At 41.0% G+C, this 27,277-nt stretch overlaps 1 protein-coding gene across 4 annotated transcripts in view; it reads left to right on the top strand.

The window, feature by feature from the left end:
* The window catches only part of BACH2 (BTB domain and CNC homolog 2), a 358,666-nt gene that overhangs the window by 66,645 nt on the left and 264,744 nt on the right, over window positions 1–27,277 (top strand). For 2 of the 4 annotated variants that reach the window (XM_038554736.1, XM_038554738.1), the window contains exon 1: window positions 18,239–18,465. The exons of the other annotated variants lie outside the window; for them this stretch is intronic. The gene's annotated coding sequence lies outside the window, so the exon portion shown is untranslated. Of the gene's footprint in view, window positions 1–18,238; window positions 18,466–27,277 lie in introns of those variants that run through there. 4 annotated transcript variants of the gene reach the window in all.

The following is a 27,277-nucleotide window of genomic DNA, read 5'->3' as shown; positions in this document are numbered from 1 at the left end:
CTCACTTGGGTCTCAGTTCAAGGAAATGTTCATCAGCTCCAGCAGCAGGTCATAGATGTCATACAGGCATGGAAGGTTAGCTGTGTTCTCCTGGTCACCTTGCAGTCCTACTGTACAGATCCTTAGTAGGGAGAATGCTCTTTGGAAGACTGCCTATACTCTGCACTTCTGAATCTGTTTATGAGGAAATGACAGTATTTTCAGCATTTGCAACACCAGTGACTAAAGCTCTGATCCTTGATGTGTTTATTTTCTACGTGTGCTCATCTCTACATCAAAAACAGAGGAAGCCACAGGAAATTGTTGCCTGTATTTCCAGGAAATGTACCTACCTCACCAGCTCCCCAGTCCTCATGGCCCAGAAGACCCTGGTGCAGGTATTGGCATTTCTGATGAAAGTGGTGATAAGGAGCACCCAATTTCTGAGCATGTAAATGCTATGCATGAAGTGAAGTATAATTCCAAACCAGATCATTGGCCAGTTCGTACTCCTTCTGCTCAGCTGTGGCACCTCCTGCCTGGCTGGCCCACAGGGCTATGGCTGGCACCTTCTGTGACCATATAGAAATGAAATCATCCTGGGAAATTTCTCACATTAGCCTAATGATGATGATAATGATGATGATGATGATGATAGCTAATATTTATTGAGTATTGACTGTGGTGTGCCAGACATTTTACTTAGGACCCTATTTGCATTACTACATTTATTCCCCACATTAACCTCAAGAGGTTCTTCTTTACCCCAATTTTCAGATGAGCCACCTGAAACTCAGCTTAATGTCTTAGGATCACACAGCCAGTAAGAGATACAAAATTCAAACTGAGACCTATGTAATTCCAGCTAGCACTAATAAATAGTCAAGTAGATTTTACTGGGGGTGAAGCAAGGCTAGGAGCCTGTGTACATAGTCAGATGGAAGCAGACAGGATCCATCCAAATAGGCTGGAGACTTGTACCCAGGGCAGGCTTCAGTATATATCTCTTGTGGTGACACTCTTACATGGAAAAAAGGATTGCATGGTAGTCTGATAAATAGTTTACCACAGGAATTTCTGTGTCTTCTGGGTGCTGGCCAGTACCATGAGTGTAAGTCTCCACCTCTCCTGAAAAAAGGTGGCTTCTCCCCTCTCATGGTCCAGCTTCCTAGTATCGCTCTCCTCTCCATTTTAGCTTATCACATTGTCATTAAAACTAGTATGAGAAATTGATGTTGTTTCAGCTTCTCCGTGAACTGAAACAAATTTTTGTTTAAGCATGAAATCTCCCATCTCACAGATCAAAGAGATGCTCTGGAAGAAAAGCACCCATAAATATGTGAGGCTTAATGAAGGCTATCTATTTAACAATACCCCACATCATGGCAAAAAATGTAATTTGACTGCAGAGGTACATCCTATTAAAGCTGATAACAAAAGTAGGAAAATGAGGCTAGAAATTAATAAAAGATATCAAGAAGACCATTTCTAGACTTACTAGAAACAGGCCATAAATGTGATTTTGAACCTTCTGGCAGCTATTGTGAAGATGGAAAAAGAAGTGTAGTGGAAATTCATTTTCAAAACCCAAAAGTAGAAAAGTTCTCCTGGAATTTTCGCAGAAAAATAATTTGCAACTCTACACAGGTGTTGGTTGATGCTGCTTTATAGCTGTTGACATGCAGCCTTCTGTATACTTCTCTACATTCTGCTTATTTTTAGGGTTAAGAAACCCCACAGAGTGTGATTTATCATATGTCTACTTCTGGATTATTTCAGGACTGATATTCTGGCTTATGTATTATCTGTGTCTTCATTTCTCTTTCCTTCTCAGCCTGCTGTTCATCTGGATATTTCTCATTAGCATTCTGATAAATGATAGGCAGGAAAAAATAAACACAACTCTAGCAATCAGTTTTGCTATTTACAGAGGTGATATTAATGCTTTTTTAGCTACTGGGAATTTCAGGAGAGGTCTCTCTGTATCGACCTACTAACAGAGCTCCTGCCTGTGTTAGAGTTCAGCCTGTGTCTGTGCGTGTTTAGGGATCCCCAAGGGGGGCCACAAGGTGAAGGCTGACAGGCAGAGACACCTGCAGAGGTAAGTTTGACTTTATTACACTCAAGATGAAGGGCACTTTGGCGAATGGATATGGAATGTCAAAATGGTGGAACTTATATTCGTTTGCCAGGGTTGCCAAAACAAAGTACCACAGACAGTGTGGCTTAAACAACAAAAATGTGTTTTTCAACAGTTCTTGGTGGCTGGAAGTCCTTGATCAGGGTGTTAGGAAGATTTCTTCTGAGGGCCTCTCTCTTTGGCTTATTGATGACTGAAGATCGCATGATCTTCCCTCTGTGTCTGTATGCTAATCTCTCTTCTTTTAAAAATTTTTTTTAAAGATTTATTCATTTACTTGTGTGTGAGAGAGAAGTGGGGGGAGGGAGGGGCAGAGAGAGAGGGAGAGAGAGAATCTCCAGCAGACTCCCTGCTGAGCAAGAAACCCGACACAGGACTCAATGCCATGACCCTGCGATTGTGACCTGAGCTGAAACCAAGAGTCAGATGCTTATCTGACGGAGCCACCCAGGTGCCTCTACGCTCTTTTTGTAAGAATACCCATCATATTGTATTAGGGCCCACTCTAGTGACCTCATTTAACCTGAAATACCTCTTTAAAGGCTCTGTCTCCAAATACAGTCATATTCTGAAGTACTCAGGGTTGGGATTTCAACATATGAATTTGAAGGGAACACAGTTCAACCCATAACAAAAGCATTGATTAAAATAGGATTTTGAATTACCTGGATTTCAGTGATATATATTTCTTTTTTGTCCTGTTACAAGGAATTGAAAGTCTTGCAAGGCACCCTTGTTGCATATTTATGTCCTTGAAAGGCATGGATCACAGGGTGTGTGTGTGTGTGTGTGTGTGTGTGTGTGTCTCCTTTGGATCAAATATAGAGTGTCTATTGAAAGTTTGAAGATCAATGTGTTTCCTCCTGTTCAGAAAATAATAATGCATAGCTTTCACTAGAGTTCTTTTCATTTCCAAGGCTCTCTTAAATATTGACTAATTAAGTCAAAATAGACGAAGCCTGGCTCAATAGCCTCTCTTTGAGGACCAGCCCAGTGGACTTGGAATACACCATGATTTGCTGTACCTTTGAAAACAGAAGCAACTAGAAATCTTTTATTATTGGCTATAATAGCAAATGACATCCCTTATTATGCTTGGCAGCTGACGTACAAAATTGCATTTTAGTTGGTTGTTATACATGAAATAGTAGGATACGAGTAGACTAAAAATGAGAATTTACAGCCCTGGGACATGGGATAGCTGACATCTAGGGGTTGCCATGACGACTCATCAGGATGTTGCTTTGTAATCTTTTGGATTAGGTTCTAGCCCAGGGTCACTGGGTTGGAATTGGAGGGGAGAATTGGAGGGGGGAGTGGTGACAGGATGTGAATGTTGTACCTTTACTAAATAGTATTGCATTTGCAGCTTGGTCCTGTTGCTAAGGTCAAGCAGAAATGACATTGAGGGAATGTTTAAATTCTTCAGAACCTAAGCAGGGTCACATTTGTCAGCAAGGATATTCAGATGGAGTGGTCTGAGATTCAGCAGCCAAAAGACAGGATTTCCTGTCCTAGGTTGGTGGATAACAAACACACCAGTATCCCTTAATAAATGCACACCCCTGGACAGTTACATGTAAATGAAAATTTGGAAAATTAAACCCTTTTTACAATTGTTTTATGTTATAAAGTTGGAACTGAACATCCCCAAGAAAAGATTTTGGCTGCAAAGCAAATCACAGCTGCTTTCTAGTGTTCCATATCCTCCATCTCAGCCGGAAATGGCCTGCAGGGTGTGGAATTTGGACCAGGGAAGGGAATTGGGCAGAGTAAGGAAGGAAGCGGTTGGAAAACAGGGCAACACATTCCTCATTTCACGTTGGCTCTGACCGCACGTACCACATCTCCTCTGCGATGATGTACCTCCCAGACGCGTTCCTCACCAGAGATGATCAGTGGAAGGAACCTGGAGGCTAAAGAGCTCTGCTCCGAAGTCTGAGCCCAGTTCTGCTACTACCAGTGTGATCTGGGACAAAACATGTGTCAGCTCTGGGTTTCCCTAGGAAGGGAGGGTGTTGAGTTTCCCCTGGATGTCAAGTTCTGCGTTTATCATCTTGTGGGGCAGGGTCTCCACATTTCTCTTCTTTGCCGTTAAGCCCACATTTCCATAATTACTCTGCATAGAATAAACCCTCCATGGATAGTGCAACCTCCTAATAATTAAGGCAGAGCAAAAGGATTCTTCTGCATCCCCATAATTTTTTATTGTCTTGTAGCTGTGGTTTTCTGAAGCAAAGGCTGCAGTGAAGAGAGGATGAAATCTTTCTCTCTGCCAGTTCCAGGGTTCTCCCATGACCACTACCATCAGCGTCAGCTTAGCTAGCATCTACTGAGTATTTTTGCGTGGAGATGGCACTAGGCAATTTATATGTATCTTATCATTTAATCCTTATGACAAATACACACTTGTGTGTATGTATAGGACACATATAAAATCGAACGTTTGCTACATACCAGGTGTTACACCAGATACCCACAATAATCCAGTGAGGTGGATAAATGATTGTCAGTTAAGCCCCATAATAAATATCTTATCCATTAGCTCCGTTTTTACAAATAAGGAAACTGAACCGTATCTAGTAACAGATGGAGCCGGGATTTGAGTCCAAGTTGTATGGCCTCAGACTCCTTTCTTAAAATCTCTCTGCTGGTGATTCTCCACATTCCTATGACATAACAGTCTCTGGGGTGGGAGGGGGTGCTTTTAAAATATGTGGGTCCTGGGATCCCTCTGCAAACCAGTCAGAATGTCTGGGGTTGCAGCCTGCATTTGGTATGCTAATAAGCAGCCAGGATAGAACACATCAGATAGAACAGTTAGGGTTATTTGGTTGGGCAGTTACCTGTAGCTCCACAGCCAGCAGGCAACTGTCCTAGGCCTTGCATCTAGGCTGCTTACTGTAAAGCCAAATACCTTGATGGCACAATGGTCTGCATTCCAGTTAGTAATGTTGTCAACAGGGCTTACCTACCATCATGCCCACTTTCCCTTTCCTAGTTTAAAATCCAAGGCCATAGGGGCACCTGGGTGGCTCAGTCAGTTAAACGTTGCCTCCAGCTCAGGTCATGATCCCAGGGTCCTGGGATTGAGCCCTGCATTGGGCTTCCTGCTCTGCGAGGAACCTGCTTCTCTCCCCGTCCCATTCTCTTTCTCTCAAATAAATACATAAAAAATCTTTAAAATAAATAAATAAAACCCAGGGCCACAAGTTCATCTAGAGACTTCTAAAGACTGTGTCTTCTTATTTGAACCAAAGTAATGATTTCCCACTTAGAAGTGTCAAAAGTTTACTTTGACTCATCACCATTACCACCTTTCACATAAGGTATTATGCTCTTTCCTCACTGAGCAAAACCTTTACCAGCACAGTGTAGGTAGGACAGCGGTTTCAAACCCTTGATGCATATTAGAATCATCTGGGAATCTTTAAGAGCTCTGGATGCCTAGCTCCCACCACAGACATTCTGATTTGATTGATAAGGGAGGTGACCTGGGCAGTGGGATTTTTAAAAGCTCTGCAGGTGATTCTGATATGTAGCAGAGTTTGAAGCACTGGTTTTTGACTTGGTCTGTAAGTTCACAGGGGTGTTGACTGAGGAATCTCTGTGGACTGAATTCACTTTTCACCTCTCTGACGGTGCTTCCCTACCGTCTCCTTTTGCATTTTAGTTAGCATGATCAATTTGCATTAAATTCCACTTGGCTCACTACCTGACTAGGAATTCCACCTCAAGGTTAAATAACGGTTTCTTCTCGTAGGGTCATTCTTCTGCTTGGGTGCTTTGAGTGATACTGGTGACGTGACATGACTGTGAGCTATCTTTGTAAGGTTCTCAGACTCTTTGGACTCTTATCTTCACTGTGTGAAGTGTCTCTGTCTCTTTTAAAATTGAAACATGTTTATGACTTCAATACATGTTACCTTTTTCTTCCAGGAGCAAAGTAAGCACCTCTCCCACATAATGCTTTATAATAATAAGTCATTATGGGTCTTTTTCTCAAACAGTTGAGTGTCAGATTGACTACAAGGAGACAACAGCTGACATGCCCTGTGGTGCTTAACAGTTGATAAAATCTTACATAGAGAGAAAGATTGTGGAAAGTTGGAGATCACATAGGGAAGAAGTGACTCAGACTGTGCCCTCAGAGAGTTTAGAAAAGTTGGATTAATTTAACCAATTGGAAAATATAATGGGATTATAAAAGCATAGTAAAGTAGAAGGGTAAATTTGTTGACAGGTTTGCAGATATATTTGATTAATCTAGAAATTCATTGTGCTAAGTACATACTAAGTCTTAAACTGAGATTTTTAAGGTGAGAGAGATGTTGTTTGGTGGGTAAGAGGAGACAGGCAATTTGTGAGCAGAACAACTTGCAGCAATAGCAAGGAGCTAGAGGGTGGAGCACTGGTGGCCACTGGGCCAGCTAGCCAGGCAGGTATGAAAGGTATAAACTGAGTATGGCAGGTAATGAGGAAAGATCACTGAGGTGGAGCTCGTTGTTGTGTGAGATTTAGTAGCAAGAATACTTACGAAGACCTAAAAGTGTGTGTGTGTGTGTGTGTGTGTGTGTGTGTGCGCATTAGAAGGCGTTCTGTTGTTCTTTGTGCAATTGTTGAAGTCCAGTTGGTCTGTAATTGTGCTGGTATTATGGACTGCTGAACAAGTCTGGTAGTTTGGGTTGGTTTTTAGAGGGTAGAGCTTTTGAAATTAACTTTGCTCCTTTAGGTTTAAAAATTTTTTCATTCTGATGTCTATGTCTTGCTGCTGTAATCCCCAAGAAAAGAAAAGGAGGTTAGGACGCCTCTCTTTTGAAATGTAAGGGTCAGAGTAGGCAGGGGGCTGTCACGGTTGTTTCTCTTTGTTCAGGAATTAGAACATGTGAGCAAGTGGTTCCACCCCTCATTTTGTGAGCTGTTTTCCTCCGAGATTTCCTAATTTTTCCCATGACGTTTCAGCCTGTTTCTTCACAAGATTGTGAGGCCTGAAAGACCTCATTGTTTTACAGGAGTGCGAGCTCGTGCACATTTGCTGATGTGGCCGGCTGGGGTCTGGGTGTGGGTGGGACATGGCTGAGGGATAATGCAGCCTGGAGAGTGTGTGAAACATATTCCTGATGGTAGCAAACACTTTTTGTTTACCAGGAGTTTACAGAGTGACTTTTCCTTCATGGACGGTGCTATACTTTTAAAATATATTTCACAAACTACTATCTGCCCCAATTGACAGAAATAGGGCTCTTCTTTTAGGCTAAGGGAAGTTTCTTAATGGCAAATCAGATTGAAATTTCACTTCATCTTCAGATAAATGCAAAATATTGTTCTTGTGATACATGCTCCTCGATGGCCTGCTCCGGGTTTATGGAGCTCTTCGAGTGGCAGCCCTGCATATTCGACATGGCAAATCCCAGTCAGTGCATGCTTTTGAAGGTTAAAATATTAATTATAGTAGGAGAAACAAAGCAATAGCAGAGGAACCCCAGCTAAAAGATAGATTTATTGAGTAGAGGAATTTGGGGTTTAATGCTAATGAGTTCATTTTTTAAATTTATATATTGTCTTAATGTTAACTTCTGAGGAATTGGGATCTATATTTGATTAACAGTAATATGCCAGTAGAACACACTACTTTTATGTCTGAAGTAACATGGACATTTTCAGTCAGATTTACAAAATTCACAAAATTCACCATATTTTTAAATGTTCTTAATGATAGCAGTGATCCTGGGACCTAAAATCAGTGTTGGGAGTAGATCACACACATCCCTTCACAACTCCTTTCTCAGTGAGTCATATTGCCAGCTTGAAGTCGGCTGTGGTGGGAGTATTTACACCATGGATATCAGCAAACACTACAAAGGGGAGCTCTCCACTGTCAGGGCCCGTTTTTTCAATATTTAGCCATGTACCACTGCCCAGAGAGGAATTTAGAAGTTAAGGAGTCTTGGGGTGTCTGGGTGGCTCTGCTGGTTAAGCATCTGACTCTTGATCTCCACTGAGGTCTTGATATCAGGGTCGTGAGACTTAAAAAACAAAAGAAGAAATTGTCAAGGAGTCTTCTCCTGAGGCAAAGAATGTAGTGTTTCTACTTAGCACAATGGCCAACATGAACCATTTAAAATATTGGGGCACCTGGGTGGCTCACTTCCTTGAGCATCTGCCTTCAGCTCAGGTCATGATCCTGGAGTCCTGGGATCGAGCCCTATGTTGGGCTCCCTGCTCAGTGAGGAGTCTGCTTCTCTCCCTGCCCCTCACTCTGCTTGTGCTCTCTCTCTCTCTCTCTCTCATGCTCTCTCTCTCAAATAAATAAAATCTTAAAAAATAAAAATAAAAACCAGACCGTGTGGTTCCTCTGCCCAAAACCATCTCATGGCTCCCCATTTCACTTGGAGTAAAAGTCTCACTATGGCCTGAAAGTTGTCCATGCTCTGGCTGCCGTCCCACTGTCTTTCCTACCCCCACCAGTGTCCTCCTTGGCACTCATGACCAGAGCCTGCTCTCCCCCCTGTTTCTGTTAATGTCCTAGGCCCTCCCTCTTTCTAGGGTCATGGTCCTCAGACTTAGTGCATATCAGAATCTCCTGAAGAGTGGTTAAGACAGACGGTGGCCGCCCCTCCCCACAGTTCTGAGCCAGTGACAAGTTTTTAGGTGAAGCCAGTGATCCTCGGTCCGCACTTTGAGACCCACTGTTCAACCCATCACTTGATTTACCTCTTACCTCCTTCAAGTCACTGACTCAGTTTCACCTCCTCACCTACCCTGACTATCCTATTAAAAATTGTAGCCTTCCTCCTCCATTCTATTTCCATTTTTTTCCTTGTACCTGTCACTTTATAAGAAATAACTTATTGGGAAGCCTGGGTGACTCAGCGGTTTGGCGCCTGCCTTCGGCCCGGGGCATGATCCCGGAGTCCAGGATCGAGTCCTGCATCAGGCTCCCTGCGTGGAGCCTGCTTCTCCCTCTGTCGTGTCTCTGCCTCTCTCTCTGCATTTCTCATGAGTAAATAAATAAAATCTAAAAACAAAACAAAGCTCATTATGTTTCTTGTGTGCGTTTAAAATCTATACCCCTATCACCTCTCCCCACCCCCTAGCCAACTAGACTCTAAATTCCAGAAAGGTAGGGGTTTTGTCTGTTTTCTTCACTGGCATATCTCAGATTTTAGAACAGCACCTGGCACATAATAGGTACTCAGTAAATATTGTCAAGAGAATCAGCAAGTGAACAACATTGAAAAGTGAATAATGTATCTCAGATTTGGGTACCAGCTGCTGTGATTCGAACTCACCAGAGAATCTTAAAATGGTTTCTTCAGTACTGCTTAACAGCTTTACTGCTTTTAGGATAATGAGGGGAGTGGTACCTGCTTTTGGCTAAAATTTAGGAATGCCCTGATGATCCTTAAATAGTAAGTGCACCAAATTGCTGCTCTTAGATTTACATCTTAACCTCAAGGGCGGTAAACCAGTAGTCTTCAAATTCTGGTCTGCAGAGGTTTCCTGGAGATACTTGAAGAGCTCTGCAAATGTTTAATTTGTATTTCATTTTTGATGTATTTTAAACAATTTTGTATAATAATAAAAACACATGCATACTTAAACATGTTACGTATGAAATTTCAACACTCGGGACCACCAAGGTATTGAATTGGACTATCAGGTTAACCTTAAATTGTTTTTTTGCTGTTTTGGCTTATATATTTGAACTTCTTATAAATTAATCATTGATGAGGAAGTTCAGTACCAGTGCTTTTCAGATTCCAGGGTGATCAGGAATTGAACAAGCAAATTTCTCTTGTTCAGCATATTTAGCATACTAAATTTCATGCCAGGCAGAGCTTGGGTGTCTCTGTTGAGTGTAGGTTTCTATGTGGATTAATGGCTAGTTGTACAAGAAGTAAACAAAGCATATAACCCATAATGACATACATTCTGTTACAGGGTTCTGTATACCCACCCTACATTTTGGATGCTCCTTGGCTGACTGTTAAAGAAATCAAGTAGTTGTCAGATTATGTTTAGTGGCAAAATATGAAATAAAAAAATCTTAACTACTGCATTTTTTTTCCAATCCTTTGTGTTAGTTTGAGGCATACTTTGAGATAACAAAATGAATTGCTAAAGAACTGCTATCATTTCCACTATAACTGTCCCTTGCTGTTTCAATCCATTCATCTCCAGAAAATGGATAGAGAAATTTCCCACAGTGAGTTCCCATGAAAGAAAAGGATACAGTGTTATTTGTGTCCATTTCGTTTCTAAGTTTTGTATACAAGTAGTAAGTGCAGCAGATAGCAAAACATTTATCTGAAAATTTGTCTGAATCTGTTTGGTCCATGAGTTTATAGAGCAGGGATTCAGACAGCAAGTGTTATCTGTAGTTACCTTTGAACATCAGGATTTTCTTGATACAGTGCAACCAAATACAAAGACAGGAATAAATCATAAGCTACATCAGTTTAAAAGTCAGTTATTTCTTTTTCTTGCCTGAGTACTCTGGGTAGGCCTTCGAATACATTGTTGAATGAAATTGCCAACAGTGGTCATCTTTTTCTTGTTCCTAATCTTAGAGGAAAAGCTTTCAGCTTTTCACCATTGGATACGATGTTAGCTGTGGGCTTACCATATATGATCTGTATTGTGTTGAGGTACGTTCACTCTTTATCTGCTTTGTTGTGAGTTTTTTTTTTTATCATAAATAGATGTTAAATTTTATCAAATGCTTTTCTACATCTCTTGAGATGATCATATATTTTTATCCTTCATTTTGTTAATGTGTATCACATTGACTGATTTATGGATATTCTTGTACCCCTGGCATAAATCCCACTTGATCATGGTGTATGATCCATTTAATCTGTTGTGAATTCAGTTTGCTAATATTTTGTTGAGGATTTTTGTGGTTATGTTCATCAGGGATATTGGCTTATAATTTTTTTGTGGCATCCTTGTCTGCTTTTGGTATCAGGGACTCTTAGTATATGTTTGGAAGAGTTCCTCCCTCTTCTCTCTTTTGCAAGAAGGATTTATATTAATTCTTCATTGAATGTTTGATAGGATTCACCAGTGAAACTGTCTGGTCCTAGACTTTGGTTTCTGGAAGGTTTTTGATTATTGATTCAATTATCTCCTTGCTAGTTTATTGGTCTGTTCAGATTTTCTGTAACATCCTCATTCAGTCTTGCTTGGTGGTATGTTTCTAAGAATTTATCTGTTTCTTCTGGATCGTCCAACTTGTTGGTATATAATTGTTCAGTGTAGTCTCTTATAATCCTTCGTATTTTTGTGTTACAACATTTCCTCTTTCATTTCTGATTTTGAGTGTGTGTTCTCTCTCTCTCTCTCTGGTGAGTTTAGCTAAAGGTTTGCCAATTTTGTCTATCTTTTGAAAGAACCAGCTCTTAGTGACAACATTTTCTGTTGTCTTTTTAGTCTCTATTTCATTTATTTATTTCTGCTCTAATCTTCATTATTTCCTTTCTTCTAACTTTTGGGCTTCATTTATTGTTCTTTTTCTGTTTTCTTGAAGTGTGATGTTAGGTTGTTTATTTGAAATGTTTATTGTTTCTTGAAGTAGGTATTTAGCACTGTGAACTTCCGTCTTGGAATTGATTTTGCTGCATCCCATAAATTTTGGTATGGCACATTTCCATTTTCATTTGTCTCAAGGTATTTTTAAATTTTCTTTGGATTTTGAAAAGACCCATTGGTTGTTCACTAGCATGTTGCTTAATCTCTACATATTTGTGAATTTTACAATTTTAGTATATGTGCTGCCGAAACGAGCACAATATTTGTGAATTTTACAATTTTATTAATGTAATTAATTTCTAATTTCATACCATTGTGGTTGGAAAAGATGCTTAATATGATTTTAGTTCTCTTAAGCTTATTTGTGGCCTAACATATGATCTGTCTTAGAAAATGTTTCATGGGATCCCTGGGTGGCGCAGCGGTTTGGCGCCTGCCTTTGGCCCAGGGCGCAATCCTGGAGACCCGGGATCAACTCCCACGTCGGGCTCCCGGTGCATGGAACCTGCTTCTCCCTCTGCCTGTGTCTCTGCCTCTCTCTCTCTCTCTGTGACTATCATAAATAAATAAAAATTTATTAAAAAAAAGAAAGAAAGAAAATGTTTCATGTGCACTTGAGAAGATAGTGTATTCTTTTGCTTTTGGATGGAATGTTCTGTAAATATCTGTTAAGTCCATCTGATCTAACATGTCATTTAAGGTCAGTGTTTCTTTTTTTAAAGATTTTATTTATTTATTCATGCGAGACGCAGAGAGAGAGGCAGAGACATAGGCAGTGAGAGTAGCAGGTTCCCCAAGGGGAGCCCGATGTGGGACTTGATTCCAGGACCCCAGGATCATGACCAGAGCCAAAGGCAGATGCTCAACCAGTGAGCCACCCTTGCATCCCAAGGTCAATGTTTCTTTATTGATTTTCTGTCTGGATGATCTATCCATTGATGTAAGTGAGGCATTGAAGACCCCTACTATCCCTATATTGGTACCGATCTCTCTCTTTAGGCCTGTTAATATTTGTTTCATGTGTTTAGTTGCTTCTATGTTGGATGCATCAGTATTTACAAATGTTATATCTTTCTGTTGGATTGAGCCCTATGTAACACCTCTTTTTGTTGTTTATTTCATTACAGTCTTTGATTTAAAGTCTATTTTATCTAATATAACTACAGCCACTCCAGTTTTCTTTTGGTTTCCATTTGTATGAAATATCTTTTTCCATCCCTTCATTTTCAGCCTATGTGTATCCTTACATCTAAAGGTGTCTCCTGTAGGGATATAGATAGGTCTTGTTTTGTTATTCAGCCACTCTTTGTCTTTTGATTGGATAATTCAGTTCATTTGCATTTAAGAACATAGTAGTGGAAGTCCCAGTGAGAGCAGTCAGGCAAGAAAATGAAAAGAGGCATCCAAATTGGAAAGGAAGAAGTAAAACTGTCACTATTTGCAGATGACATGATATTATATGTAAAAAATAAAAAACAAAAACAAAAAAACCTAAACAATCCATCAACAACCTTTAGGGCTAATAAACAAATTCAGTAAAGTTGCAGAATACAAAAAATAAACTGTCAGAGAAACTAAGAAAACCATTTATTTACAATTGCATCAAAAAGAATAAAGCACTAGAGATAAATTCAACCGAGGAAATGAAAGACCTCTGTGTTGAAAAACTACAAGACATTAGTGAAAAAAATTTGAAGAAGACTCAAATAAATGGAAAGATATTTCATGCTCATGGATTAGAAAAATTAATATTGTTAAAATGTTCATACTGGGGCAGCCCCGGTGGCGCAGCGGTTTAGTGCCGCCTACAGCCCAGGGTGTGATCCTGGAGACCCTGGATCGAGTCCCATGTCAGGCTCTGCATGGAGCCTGCTTCTCCCTCTGCCTGTGTCTCTGCCTCTCTCTCTCTCTCTCTCTGCATCTCTATGAATAAATAAATAAAATCTTAAAAAAAAAATGTTCATACTATCCGAACCAATATACAGATTCCATGTAATCCCTATCAAAATTCCAGTGATATTTTCCACAGAAATAGAACAGACAATCCTAAAATGTATATGAAATCACAAAAGATCCTGAATAGACAAAACAGTCTTGAGAAAGAAGAACAAAGCTGGAGGCATTCTGCTTCCTGATTTCAAACTACATTACAAAGCTATAGTAATCAAAACAGTATGGTATTTGGATAAAAACAGATAGATCAGTGGAACAGAATACAAAGCCCAGAAATAAACCCATGTATATTTGGTCAGTTAATTTACAATAAAGAAGCCAAGGCAAAAAAAAAAAAAAAAAAAAACCCAACAAACAAACAAAAAAAGAAGCCAAGGCTAGGCAATGGAGAGAGGATGGCTATTCAGTAAATGGTGTTGGGAAAATTGAAAAGCTATACATGCAAAAGAATGAAACTGGACCTCTGTCTTACAACATACACAAAAATTAACTCAAAATGGATTAAAGACTTACATGAAAGACCTGAAACCATAAAACTCCTAGAAGAAAACACAGACAGTAAGCTTCTTGATTAGGTCTTTATGATGATTTTTTGAATCTGACAGCAAAAACAAAGAGAACAAAAGCAAAAATAATAAGTAGGGCTACATCAAACTAAAAAACTTTGGTACAGCAAATCAAACTGTCAACCTACTGAAAGGGAGAAATGAAAAGGCAGCCTACTGAAAGGGAGAAAATAATTTGTAAATCCTATATCTGATAAGGGGCTAATATTCAAGATATTAGAAAGAACTTACATAAATCACTAGCAAAAATAGAAACCCACAAAAACAAAAAATAATCTGATCAAAAAATGATCAGAAGATCTGAATAGATGTTTTTCCAGAGAAGACGTACGGATAGCCCACAGGTACATGAAAAGATGTTCAGCATCATTAATTATCAGGGAAGTGGAAATCAAAACTATAATGAGATGTCACTTCATACCAGCTAGAATGGCTGTTATCAAAAAGACAAATAACAAGTGTTGGCAAGAATGTGGAGAAAAGAGAATCCTTGTATACTATGAGTGGGAATGTAAATTGGGCCACTATGGAAAACCATTTGGAAGTTCCTCAGAAAATTGAAATAGAACTACTGGATCATCTGGCAATTCCACTTCTGGGTATTTATGTGAAAAAAGCAAAAACATGAATTTGGAAAGATATCTGTACCACCATGTTCATTGTGGCTTTATTTACAATAGCTAAGATATGAAAACAACCTAAGTGCTTATTGATAGATGAATGGATAAAGAAATTATTATTTATACATGCACATGAAATATGTTTTTAGTGGAATATTATTCAGCCATGAAAAATGCAATCTCACTATTTGCAACAACATGGGTGGACCTCACGGACATTATGTTAGGTGAAATAAATGGGGCAGAGAAAGACAAATCTTAAAAAAAAAAACATACAAACAATCTCCTGATAGGTAGAAAAACTGGTGGTTGTAAGAGCTGGGGTGGATAAAATGGGTGAACTGTTTATTTTAAATAAAAATTGTTTAAGTTAGTAAGCCTACTGTTTGAAAGCCTCAGTCCCTTCTATCTCTAAAGTTCCACTGAACATGCTATAGGGAATAGTTATAAGTTATACTTTGTGGAACAATTTGTAGACCTTCTTCGACATCCTTCTAGTAATATACTTAACACTTCGTTGTAGTTTGTTGTCTGTCTCCCACACTATATCTGAGCCCCTTGAAAGGAAGAATTGTGTCTCATTCTTACCAATTGCTGGCATTACCTAACAAATGGCTCAGCACATGTTTATTAAGTGACATTGCATTCCACAGCAGAGGGAAGCAAGCTTGAAAGGAACAATACAACCTCATATTAAATACACAATTAGCAACTTTCTACACTAAACACAAATTTTAGCACTAAAGAAGCTATTTGACAATTACATAATTTTTCTTTTATCTCTCATATACAGTCATTTGTAGTTTTATGAATTCTTTCTAGAAATGTTTTTTGACTCTGATCCTTCCATGCCATCCTTCTGCCATGCCATGCCTGTTCTCAAGTGTCCTCCTTCTCTTTATCTCTTGTTTGGACTATGGAAGCAGCCTGCAAGCCTTTCCCAGACGTAGTCTTCTATCTCCTCCGCACTGTTGCTGTCCTCAGCAAGTCCTTTGGCCTTCGCTCCCTATAGGATAAGGTGTAAACCTTTGCTGTCCAATTCAGTATCCACTAGCTACACATGGCTACTAAGCTCTTAAAATGTGACCAGTCCAAATTGGGATGTTAATAGATATAAAACCCACACTGCATTTTAAAGACCTAGTGAGAAAAAAGGATATAGTGTCTCACTAATAATTTTTATATTGATTACACATTGAAATGGTTATATTTTACATAAATTGGTCTAAATAATGTATCATCAAAATTAATTTATAATAAAAGATTAATTTCTCCTGATTCTTTTTATTTTTTTAATGTGGTTACTAGGAAATTTGAAATCATGTGTATGGTTCACCAGATATATCTATTGGTCAGCGCTAGCCTTAACTGTATCATGACATTTAAGGTTTCTTATAACCTGGCCTCAGATACTGCTTTAGCCTTGTATCTCAGCTCTTGCTGACCTCCTCAGAATTTCTCAGAACTCCCAGATCTCACCAGGTCTATTTATACTTGTGGGGTGGGTTTTTTTCTCATATTCTGTTCCCTTCTAAATGTTCTTCTCTTTCCTTGTTAGCTTTAAAAATCCTACTCAGATTTTTAGGACCTGATTTAATTGTCCCATGCTAGTGAAGTTGTACCCCATTTCCTCAGACAGAATTAGCCACTTCTCTCTGTCGCAGGCTCTTGGTACCTCTGTTATTTTGCTTACCTTGCTGTGCTGCCATGGTGTGTCTTCTTAACTAGGTTTCTCAAGGAAAAGGCTGCAGCTTATTCCTACGAGGGCAGGACCTCGTGTCTACTGGACATTTAATTGACATTTCCTAAATTAATGTATGAATTAATTTAATCCTACTGCTGCACACACTGCTCTTCTTACATATATCCAGCCTTGACCATCTGAACCATTGGCCATGGAAAAAAATTGGATGTTGAGGTGAACTGTTGTAATGGACCTCTCAGACATGACCCCAATTTGAGATTTTTATGTTCAATGAAATGGCCTCTTCATCCTCACTGGATGACTTACAGTAACTAAAAAATTATATATTTGAATTTATGAAATCTATGGATATTATACAGACTGAGTATAAAATGACAGTATAACATGACATTTTTACTATTTTGTTTACAGGGGTTTCATAGAAGATATTTTCAATTGAAGATTCCACTTCTAAACAAGATTGAAAGTCACTGTTCTAATCCTAAATTTCATTTACATTTCTGTCCCAAAGTTCTCCTAGTTTCTCGTATCATGTGAATTCATATAGAGTAAGACTTCTCAACTCTGGCTGCACAAGAGATACAACTGGGAAGCTTCCAAAAATACCCATGCCCAGGCCTCCCCCAAGGGTCCTGCTAGAATTGAGCTGGGGACGGAGGGCCCAGGCACCAATATTTATGAAAAGCATAAATATCTTGTAATAAGTTGATTCCACAAGTGCTTAGAGAGCCAGGTAAACTATAAAAATGTGGAAGTTTTTAGTTGATCATTTTTCTTTCCTTTTATTGAAGATACTGTGAGTGAAGGTAATGCGATGTTGCTCTTAATATATGATTTCAGGGCCAAAACCAAAATTTATTTAAACCTAAGTTCTGTGGACTATTCCCTAAATTGTCTGAAGTTAAAGTTTCCCATTTTGGTCATTTTCTAGAACCTACATGCAGCAGAATTTTAATGTTCCTTATTAGTAGAAGTAGCTAACAATAGTATCTATTTTAGATCATGGAAAGAGGACTGACAAGGGCAGTGGGTGTAAGAAGTTTGCACAGGTAGTAGCCTTCCTGGCATCCTTGTTAGCCTGAATAAACAGTTCTCCCATGACAGGACCTTCATAGCCCTACTGTGTTGATAAAATCTGACATTCTGCTTAATCACTTTTTAATGAAACTGTTCCTTTTGTTCCTGGTATGTGGGAAACCAATGCCTTTTTTAAGGTGTGGGAAAGAATAACTTTAATTTCCTAATTCAGTAAAACGGGCCGGTGATGCACATATAATTCTTGTGGAGACAAGAGAAAAAATTACCTAAATTCTATATTTTCATACATTTTTAAAAAGTTCTAAAGTACCGAAAATCTTGAAAAGAAGAAAATCTGGGATAAATACTCTGGTGACATGGTCAGAAAAAAATCCCATGAACTCTGATAGCGTGTTCCATGTCATTGGTGTATACCGTTAAAATGTAAATGTAAATAAGCATAAGTTTTGCAAATTAGCAATTTGTTGAAATGGCTGGCTCTTTAGGAAAAAAAAAAAAGAAAGAAAACTACATACTTGGGGTGGAATCCTTTAGGGCATAAAAAGGGATAGAATCCTTTAGTTAACTTGGTTATTTGCAGTCGGTGTGTCATCTGTGTGAGACTGATGTCATGCAGATTGAATGCAGAGGCAAACTTGGTGTGTGTGTGTGTGTGTGTGTGTGTGTATGTGTGCGCGCGTGTGTGTGCGCACGCTTGCTTTAAAGCCCCACTCCCAGAATATGAAGTGAGTGTGAAGGGCACCACAACAACCCCTGGATCTGTCAAGAATGTACCTATTTTTAACAAACTGGATCAAGTGTCAGCACTCAATAGGAGACGAAGAAGGGGGTAGAGACCGTGTTCTACAGATTGAGCGGATGGTAAACGGCCCTCTGGCGTGTTTACAGTACAGCTGTGCATTCTTAATGGCTCTGCCGCTGCCGTGTCAGGTAAAGTTTTCTTTGCACGTGATGAATGGCAGAGAATTCTTCAGCAGAGGGAACCAAAGGAGCTGGGAGGAGGGAAAGGGAAGGGAAGGACGGAAAAGAGAGAGAAAAAGAAACACGCAGCTCCAGAGGGAGATAGTCTGTGCTTTGCAGTTGCTTGTGTGGATAGAAACCAGATGGTAAGCTGGAACACCCGCTTGGCTATCTGAGGAGCCAAACATATGGTTAATGGTCGGGAGAAATAGCTTTCAGAGCCAGGGCTTTGCTGACTGCTTCATATTACAGATTGTTACAGTGTGTCATTACATTGCCAACCTAAGTGCTTAATACCCACTGCGGGCGCTGGGCATACACTTACAAGAAGGACTTTTAGCTCTTTGCTGGCTCTGAATGCCAAAGTGACATCATAGGGAGCCTTAAAATGTCTGGTGTTGGGAGGTAGGGAGAAGAGTAATTTTGTAGTGGAAACAACATTTTTTCTTTTCTAAGCCAAGCCTTCACTCCACTGAACTCTGCTGTTTTTCAGAGAACCTTTTCATACAAGAATGAATCTGTGTGTGTGTGTGTGTGTGTGTGTCTTTCTCTCTGTCTGTCTTTCTCTCACACACACAGACACACATACAAGTTCTGAAACAGAAATCTAAAACACAGGCCATGCCCGCCCCACCCCCAATGGATTTGACAGCCCCCTTTCACCTGGAAGCCACATCACTGCACTCACAGAGCCTGCATTTGAAGTTTCTGTTTGGGGAGCTTTGGGCAACAGCAGGCCTGTGTTATCTAAGGAACTGCTGAGCCCATTCATCTGCTTTTCACGGCCCGCTTCCTTTTATTTTTAGCCAAATCCGTCAGGCCTGACAGGCGGGTAATTCGAGCCAGAGAAAGGGCAGAGCTCCAGGTCCTTTCCACAAAGCAATTCTTCTCCTCCCTCCTGGGAGGGCTCCAGACTTGGCCTGCTTCAGGCAGATGGATTTGTTGAGTCATGTGAGATCATTTACACAAAAACACAGTGAGGCAGTGGAAATTTAAAAAAGAGAGAGAGAGAGAGAGAGAGAGAGGGTGGGGGAAGAGGAAGGAGGAGGGAAGCCAGGGGGAGTGCGTGCTGCCGTGGCTGCTGCGGAGCATAGGAATTTTGCAGCGAGGCAGCTAGACTGAGGAATGTTGTAGATTCATTTGTGTATAAGGTAATGTCTAGTTTACACAGCGGGGTGGAGCCAGGCTGAGGAGGCTCCTCGAACTGCTCGCCTGTATTTAAAAGCAGAAGGGGGTGTGGGGAAACTTTTTTTTATTTTTATTTTTAAAGCAACGCCCACCAAACAAAGACCACACTGTTGACAACATTGGGTTCCAGTAGCAGTAAACTACCAACAGAATGGTTTAGAGAAAATGAGTTTGCTCTGTGATGTAATACAAGTTTGCTTTGTCCTGACTCCAGCATGACTGAGGCAGCAAGGGAGGGAGGAAAGGAAAATTGGAACAGGGCTCTTGGTTAATGGTTTCCAGAAATTATTTAGCAGGACTTGAGTGGAGGGAGGAAAGTGGGATAATGTGGAGAATTACTTCGAGGTGTACCATAATTGCGGTAGGTAAAATAAAGTCATTACTATGGCTTCCTTGCTCAAGAGGAATTGAGCAACGATTTTGAAATGCCACAGAAGGTATCATTTTTCCCTACCACAGTATTCCTTTTCCTCTGGCTTCTGGAACATTAAAAAAAAGCCCAACTCTTGCATCATGGTAAACAGTATTAACAGTTAGTGAATCAGTTTTGTTTACTTTTTATACCACAAGCCTCTAAAACATTCCATTAAAAAATTGTCTTCTGCTCATTCATGAAATTCTTTTTCTTCTTCAAATGTGCTTACATGCATTAGCCGGGCATAGAAGCGGGTTTTTTCCTTCTTATGCTGGACTAATAAAAGAGTTCATGAGAGAATAACAACTGGGTTATCTAACCGTACGTTATTATGACCAATGTAGTGAGAGTATGCTATGTGGAGGAAAGAGAATATTTTGAAAAGGTTCAGAAAATTAGAAATGGGAGAATTTCAAAATGTACACCATGATTATTTTCACTGTGACACATTTCTGCAATTCTGCATTTATTTAGAGTCCTACTACGTACCTGTTTTCCCCAGCCTCCCCAGCACCACCATCACGGTAGGTCACCATCACCACAGTTCCTCATACTTGGTTGATAATTGTAGAAGTTGAAACATTTTGCCACGTTTTCCAGACCTAGATATATTCTGATTATATATATGGCTTTAGTAATCATAGAACTTGGCTCATAAATTCCTTCTATGAATACTCACCACTGAGTTATAATAGTAAGCACTCAATCACACCTAACAGTGGTGCTGAAAATAGTCTAATCTAATATTGAAGCCACTCCACTCTTATCCAGGCAGCTCTAATGACCTAACTTTGCATAGGTAAAAGACAGTTTTCATTTTTTTTAAAGATTTTATTTATTTGACACAGAGAACACAAGCAGAAGGAGTGGCAGGCCGCGGCAGAGCAGGGAGCTCCATTCAGGACCCTGGGATCATATCCTGAGCTGAAAGCAGATGCTTAGCCCACTGAACCACCCAGGTGCTCCTGTTTTCATTTATTTTATTTGAAGAGAAAATTGGTAAATTTGTGGTTTTTAATTGTGCACATTTTGACTATAGGATGTCAACATTAGTTATGTGATTAAGAGTTGTCATTATTTTGGGTGACCCATACTGCTGAACAACAGTATCTACAGTGAAGACTTAAAAATATAGCAATGACTAGATTTTCCTTAGGGCTCTGCATGAGCCCTGTAATATTCTTGATATTTTTTTTTAAAAGCATATTTGTCAGGGGATCCCTGGGTGGCTCAGCGGTTTAGCGCCTGCCTTTGGCCCAGGGCGCGATCCTGGAGTCCTGGGATCGAGTCCCACGTCGGGCTCCCGGCATGGAGCCTGCTTCACCCTCCTCCTGTGTCTCTGCCTCTCTCTTTCTCTCTGTGTCTATCATAAATAAATAAAATAAATATTTTTTTAAAAAAAGCATATTTGTCACAGAAATTTAGTTAACATCTTATAACTAAATGTGTATGTATGTTTCTTAGATAAATGTGGTCACCGTAAACATCTATATGATCTGGGATTTTGTTTTCATTTTGAAATGGAAGCTTTTTTGTTTACAAGTTCATTAAAAACTGAAAACTGTTTCTGTAAAGAAAAAAAAAAGATTTGTCATTTTAAACCTACACACATCCTTGAGTGTTCCCTCTGCATCAGGGTTTCTCGGCACTGTTGACATTTTCAACCAAATAATTCTTTATTATGGGGGCTGTTTTGTGCACGGTAGGATATTTAGCAGCATCCCTGGCCTCTACCCACTAGATGCCAGTAGCAGTCTCCCCCAGGCATGACAAAAAGGAAAAAAGAAGTCTCCATGCCTCAGAAATGTCTCCTGGGGGGCAAAGTCACCCTGGCTCAGAACCTGTTTCTGCTATATTCTTATTTTGGTTTGGAAGTTTCTTTACCTCATGCGCTGGGCACTCAGTTACTTTTGAGATCCAATTCAAGGATATAAAGTAACATTTTCCCTCCTGCCATTTATCCTAAAAGGGGGAACCCCAAGTTAGGTCAAGTTTTCCAAGGCTCAAGCTAGGGTATTTTTGGGGGAAACTTTTCCTCCCAGAAGACCTAGAGTTTTGTCCAACAGAGCAGTCTCTCTCTCAGTGCTGGCCTTGGCAGGTGGAACCCTTCAGGGCCGCGCAGCGACTTTCCCAGAGCTGTTCAAGAGGAAGTGGCCCCAGCGACTGAGCTTGGGGATGTTGACATAAGAAGAAAGGGAACTTCTCTGCAGGGACCGGAGCAGAGAGCCTAGGCCACAAGTTCAGTGGCTCGCTGCAGGCCCTCCGCCTTCATATCCAGCCCCAGAAAGAGGGAAAGGCGGCGACAACAGTTCTTTCTTTGGAGCAAAGCAGACATCCTCCCCATCCCGATGGCTGTGGTCGCAGAAGCTGGAACTCTCGTTAAACCAGGAATGTGGAGCTCTCCACGGGCTAAGGCAGGCATAAATTTCCTCTGTTTGTTTTGTGAGGACTAGTGTCGACTGCTGTAATGAGATCAGAGGATACCCCAGGGACAAGGCCTCCAGGTCGGCTGCTGGAGCCGTTTTCTGTGGCTGTTCTCTTGGCTGCTGTGGAAGAACGCAGTGACTCCACCGACCTCGGTTATGATGTGGGGGGGGGGGGTGCCCTCCTTCCATTCCTTGCCATCTTGCCTCTCCGAGGCTACCAGAACGTCAGCGTGCAGGCCATCCAGTTCTAAGTCATGGAAAAGCTCGTGTGAGGCAGATTCCTTTCCTCAGACCTGAGGACGGACCTGGTTGTGTGCGGGAAGTGGGGTCTTGTACCGGGAGCTGACTTCCTTGGGAAACTGCCTGCACTGCTGATGCTGGCTGGGGGTTCGTTTCTCAGCTCCTGGGCCCCCCTCTGCCCTTCCTCACCCGACATTGCTGTGCTAGGAAGAGTTAGGGTATGAGTCACAACAATGTAGCGTATGCTACAAAGGACATATTTCTGGCTCTAGCCTGGATTATAGCCAATTGGCCATCTACAGGACCCTAAATATAGGCAGAGTTGAGTTTAGAGATATCCCCAAACTACATATTTCTGGCACCATAGTATAGACTGAGCTGGTTCAGCCTGGCCCACTTCTAGCCCCCTCTGCCCAACTCTTCCGCCACCCCCACCCCCCAATCCTTAGGTATGTTGGATAAAAGAGAAAATAGAACTTACAAGGGAAATTCCCATGTGCCAGAAGCCATTGATGCCTCAGGCCTGTGAGTGATCCAGACCTGGCCAGATTCTAGGGGGTGTGATGGTTTTACTTCCATGGGAGCTATTTGCCAAAAGGGGCAAGTAGAATTGCCCTTAGAGTCTGTGTCGGGCTTTGAGTTTGTGTGTTTAGGGTACAGTGATAGAAGATGGAAATCCAGGATTGGAAATTATGCCGTTTGAATAGCTGTGGGGTCTGCAGTTCACTACCTGCACAGTATAGGAACTTCAGTAGTTTTGACTAAGCTGGTTTGAGAGCATTAAAAGCTGTAGAGTCCTGGTAGAAGCAAACACTAGGTCCCTCTGGAAAGGTTAACAACGCAGGACGTGATACAGCCTCACAAAGAACAAGCCACACTAAGGAGAAGCTGGTGTATTGGGAAGTACGGAATGAGAGCCTCAGGAAAGCAGAGGTTAATAGTAAATCCCTGAGACTGCTTTTGACTAGGGCCCGTCCTGCCAAATTGAGCTTCCTTCTGAGGATTAATGAAAGTCCCCTCCCAGAGGAACAGGGCATTACGCCCGATCTGACTTACTAAGCAGATGAGTTTCAGTTGTAAGCACCAGCCCCCAGTAAGGCAATCGCCCCTTCATTACACTTGTCCTCAAGGTATTCTTGAGAATATTTAAATGCCTTCATTGGAAACCTTCTATTGGAGAGATAGCTGGTCTCCTTGAGCTTCTGTAAAGAGATACCTTTCTAGCGATTTCCCTTGCCATCGGTTCCTTTTCAGTGGGTCATTCTGAAGCAACCTGCTAACCAGGCTTTCTGTTAAATTATTTTAGCTTCTCAGCAAATCACAGGAAATGTGTTTGCCTAAATTGTTAAGCAAACCCCTCCAGGGAGAAGGAAGCCGGGATTGTTTGAAGGTCTCTGGGATTCTTTCAGAATAATATCAGAGAAACCCAGGTAGTCAGGCATGGCTGGTAAACCATCTTAGATGAATACGGTTTGGCCTTCTCAATCCATGGTGGACAAATAGATAGGGGATTTCCTAGAGCTCTGGGCAGCCACCAAGTACACCCCATGTAGTGACACGCACTGTTGGCAGACATGAACTCAGGATGCTGAAATGAAAGCATGCTCCTTTATTTATTAATAGGGTGATGAAATCTCTTAGGTGTAACTTTTTCTGCTGAGGCATGCAGAGGGTACCAGAAAGTACCCTCTTGACTTAAAAAGCGATGCCATACATCTTAAGAGAAAATTTTTCAATCTTTTATTCTTAATTTGGACCTGTTTTTTTTTTTTTTCTTTTAGTCTCAAAATGTTCCGGCCAAATGAGAAGTAGATATACATTTTGACATTAAAGCATCAGAAGAGGATAAGTGGAAATAGGCTCAATCGGTGCCAGATTTAAGGAAGATCTTCCTGAAAGTTTGTCTTAGTTAGGGCTGCTATAACAGAACACCATAGACTGAGTAGCTTGAACAATGGTTTATTTCTCACAGTGCTGGAAGCTGGGAAGTCCAAGATCAAGATGCCGGCCCATTTGGTTCTAGTGAGGGACCTCTTGCAGATGGTTGACTTCCTGATACATCCACACACACGGCAGGGAGAGGGGAAGAGAGAAATTGTGCACACACATGCAGGTTCTCTGGTATGTCTTCTCATACTGGCACTAACCCCATCATGAGGGCTCCACCCTCATAACCTCATCTAAACCTAATTACCTGCCCCAAAGCCCTGCCTCTAAATACCATCACATTGGGAATTGAGCAATCTATGATTTTGGAGGGTATAAACATTCAGTCTATAACATTATATAACAACATTATAATTACATTTTACATATATTGAAAGCCTACTGTGTGTAGGGTGGTGGGACAGGTGCTGACTATTTGGGCATAAAACAGATAAGATATCTTCCTTTGGAAAACATAGAATCCAGTAGGTGGTTGAGAAGTAAACTCCTACGTGCAATTACATGCAGAATGAGGTAGTGCTGAATGGTGATGGGAAACAGAGGAGGGGAAGGACTTCATCTCTTAACACCATGCATTAAATACTTTCCTCATGGGAACCCTGGGTGGTGCAGCGGTTTAGCGCCTGCCTTTGGCCCAGGGCGCGATCCTGGAGACCCGGGATCGAATCCCACGTCGGGCTCCCTGCATGGAGCCTGCTTCTCCCTCTGCCTGTGTCTCTCCCTCTCTCTCTCTCTCTGTGACTATCATAAATAGATAAAAATTGAAAAAAAAATTTGAAAAAATACTTTCCTCATGTTACCCCATTTAATCTTCAAAATAATCTTAGGACATATAAATAATTTCCCCCCATTTTCTGGGTAAAGAGATAAAGACTCAGGGAGGGTTAGTAACTTACTGAAATCACATGCAAAGACACAGAATTGATAACTCAGATGGAATGACTTAGCTCCCGAGTTCTACTTTTCCCACTCGCCTGGAAGGCTTGCTGCACCATGAAGCCATAGCCCTATAGCCCTGGAGGGATCAGGAGACAGAATGGGAGCCCCAGTCCTGGAGATTTAAAGAAACAGTCCCATGACTTACACAAAAAGTATATGATGGAAGATAAAAACTGGCGGACCAAATCCAACCCCAATTTTCCAAAATGGTAACATAAATTGCCAACATTGAACAAGCACATGACTTTACATAATCTCTCCATTTTCTGTCCTTCTTGATTATCAGAAGCTCAGGGAACATGTACTTTGTTCCTACTTTTCTGGATTTGAGTGGCAGCCTCTCCGGGGATCCCTGTCTTCATTGGGAGGGAATGACAACTCATTGTCTTCTCTGGCCTGCCCATTCCTTCATCTTATTCTTTCTTGACTCCTGTAGGCATCTGAATCTGTGTCCGCTGGTTTAGATAGTCACACAGGCAAGAGGAGTAGGCTGAGCCAGGTAACCCCTTGGGAGTTCTATATTGTGCCTTTAATTAAGATATTCCTAAATTACTGAGGGACTAAAAATGATCTTTATAGAGTGATAGCCCTGAATCTAAACATTTGATATCGTTGTGTATGATTTCATGAAGTGGAGGAAGCCTTCAACACGTGTGCCAGAAGTAGTCCTTTGACAGCAATGGACACACACTATCACTTGGCATTCTTACTACACCTCGTTTAGCTCTCAGGGCAATGTTTTTGTGCCCCCAGCACTCTTCTTTATAATTTATAATCCTCTTATTTCCTCTTCCTTATCACAATTTCTTGTTGAACCATTGGTCATATGCTAGTTGAAATTTCGGAACACCAATTTTCAAATTGTGTTACCAGTCCTTGGGGAAGAAGGCCTCTAATCATGCTTGATGGGAAGATGCTCTCATCCTTCTGACTTGGGTTGGTGGTTTTCATGGCATATTGTGAAGGCAGGGCATGAGGGCAAGGCACAATGGCAAACATTGCTCATTCTCTTAGGGCAGAACTGTGTCATGGCATGTTTGCTGCCTAAATGTGCGGGTGGCAAGGACAGTAGGTCCTGAAGAACCAGAGACATATGTTTGCTGTGACTTTGAGGATGGAGAAGGGCCTTCGGGGAGTTCCTCAAGGAGCTCTGCTCTGATTCCTCTGCTTCTCCAGAAAGGAAGGAGCCAGCTGTGTGGGAGCTATGTGTGCATTTGGGGAATGGGACGGGGTCTGTTTGTTGCTTGACTTTTGGATCCTTTAATCCCAGCACCGTGCTCCTTAGTGTAGAAGAGAGGAATTGGACTGTCTGTAAGAAAATGGTCTTAAGTGTATCCAGTCTTGTACAAGGATTCTATCCAATTGAAGGTTGTCAAGATTTCACTTCAGAGACATGTAAATTACTCCAACTCATAAAAGCAGGGGTTGGAGAGTATTAGAGATGTATCTTTCATCTGTTTGTCTGATTTTCCAAGCTTCTAAGTCCTAGATTTAGAGAATTTCCTGTAGAGTTTTGTCCTCTTGCCTTTCCCCCCTTTCTCTCCAAACCCTGTTTGTGTCTTTATGACTTTGCTTAATTCTTCCTCACAAGTTTTCGGGTCCTCATGCTTGAGCCCTCTGTCCACCT

This window comes from Canis lupus, chromosome 12, assembly GCF_011100685.1.
Source record: "Canis lupus familiaris isolate Mischka breed German Shepherd chromosome 12, alternate assembly UU_Cfam_GSD_1.0, whole genome shotgun sequence".
NCBI classification, from domain to species: Eukaryota; Metazoa; Chordata; class Mammalia; order Carnivora; family Canidae; genus Canis; species Canis lupus.
The sequence above is the reverse complement of the archived record's forward strand: the minus strand, read 5'-3'. Positions and strand labels throughout refer to the sequence as shown.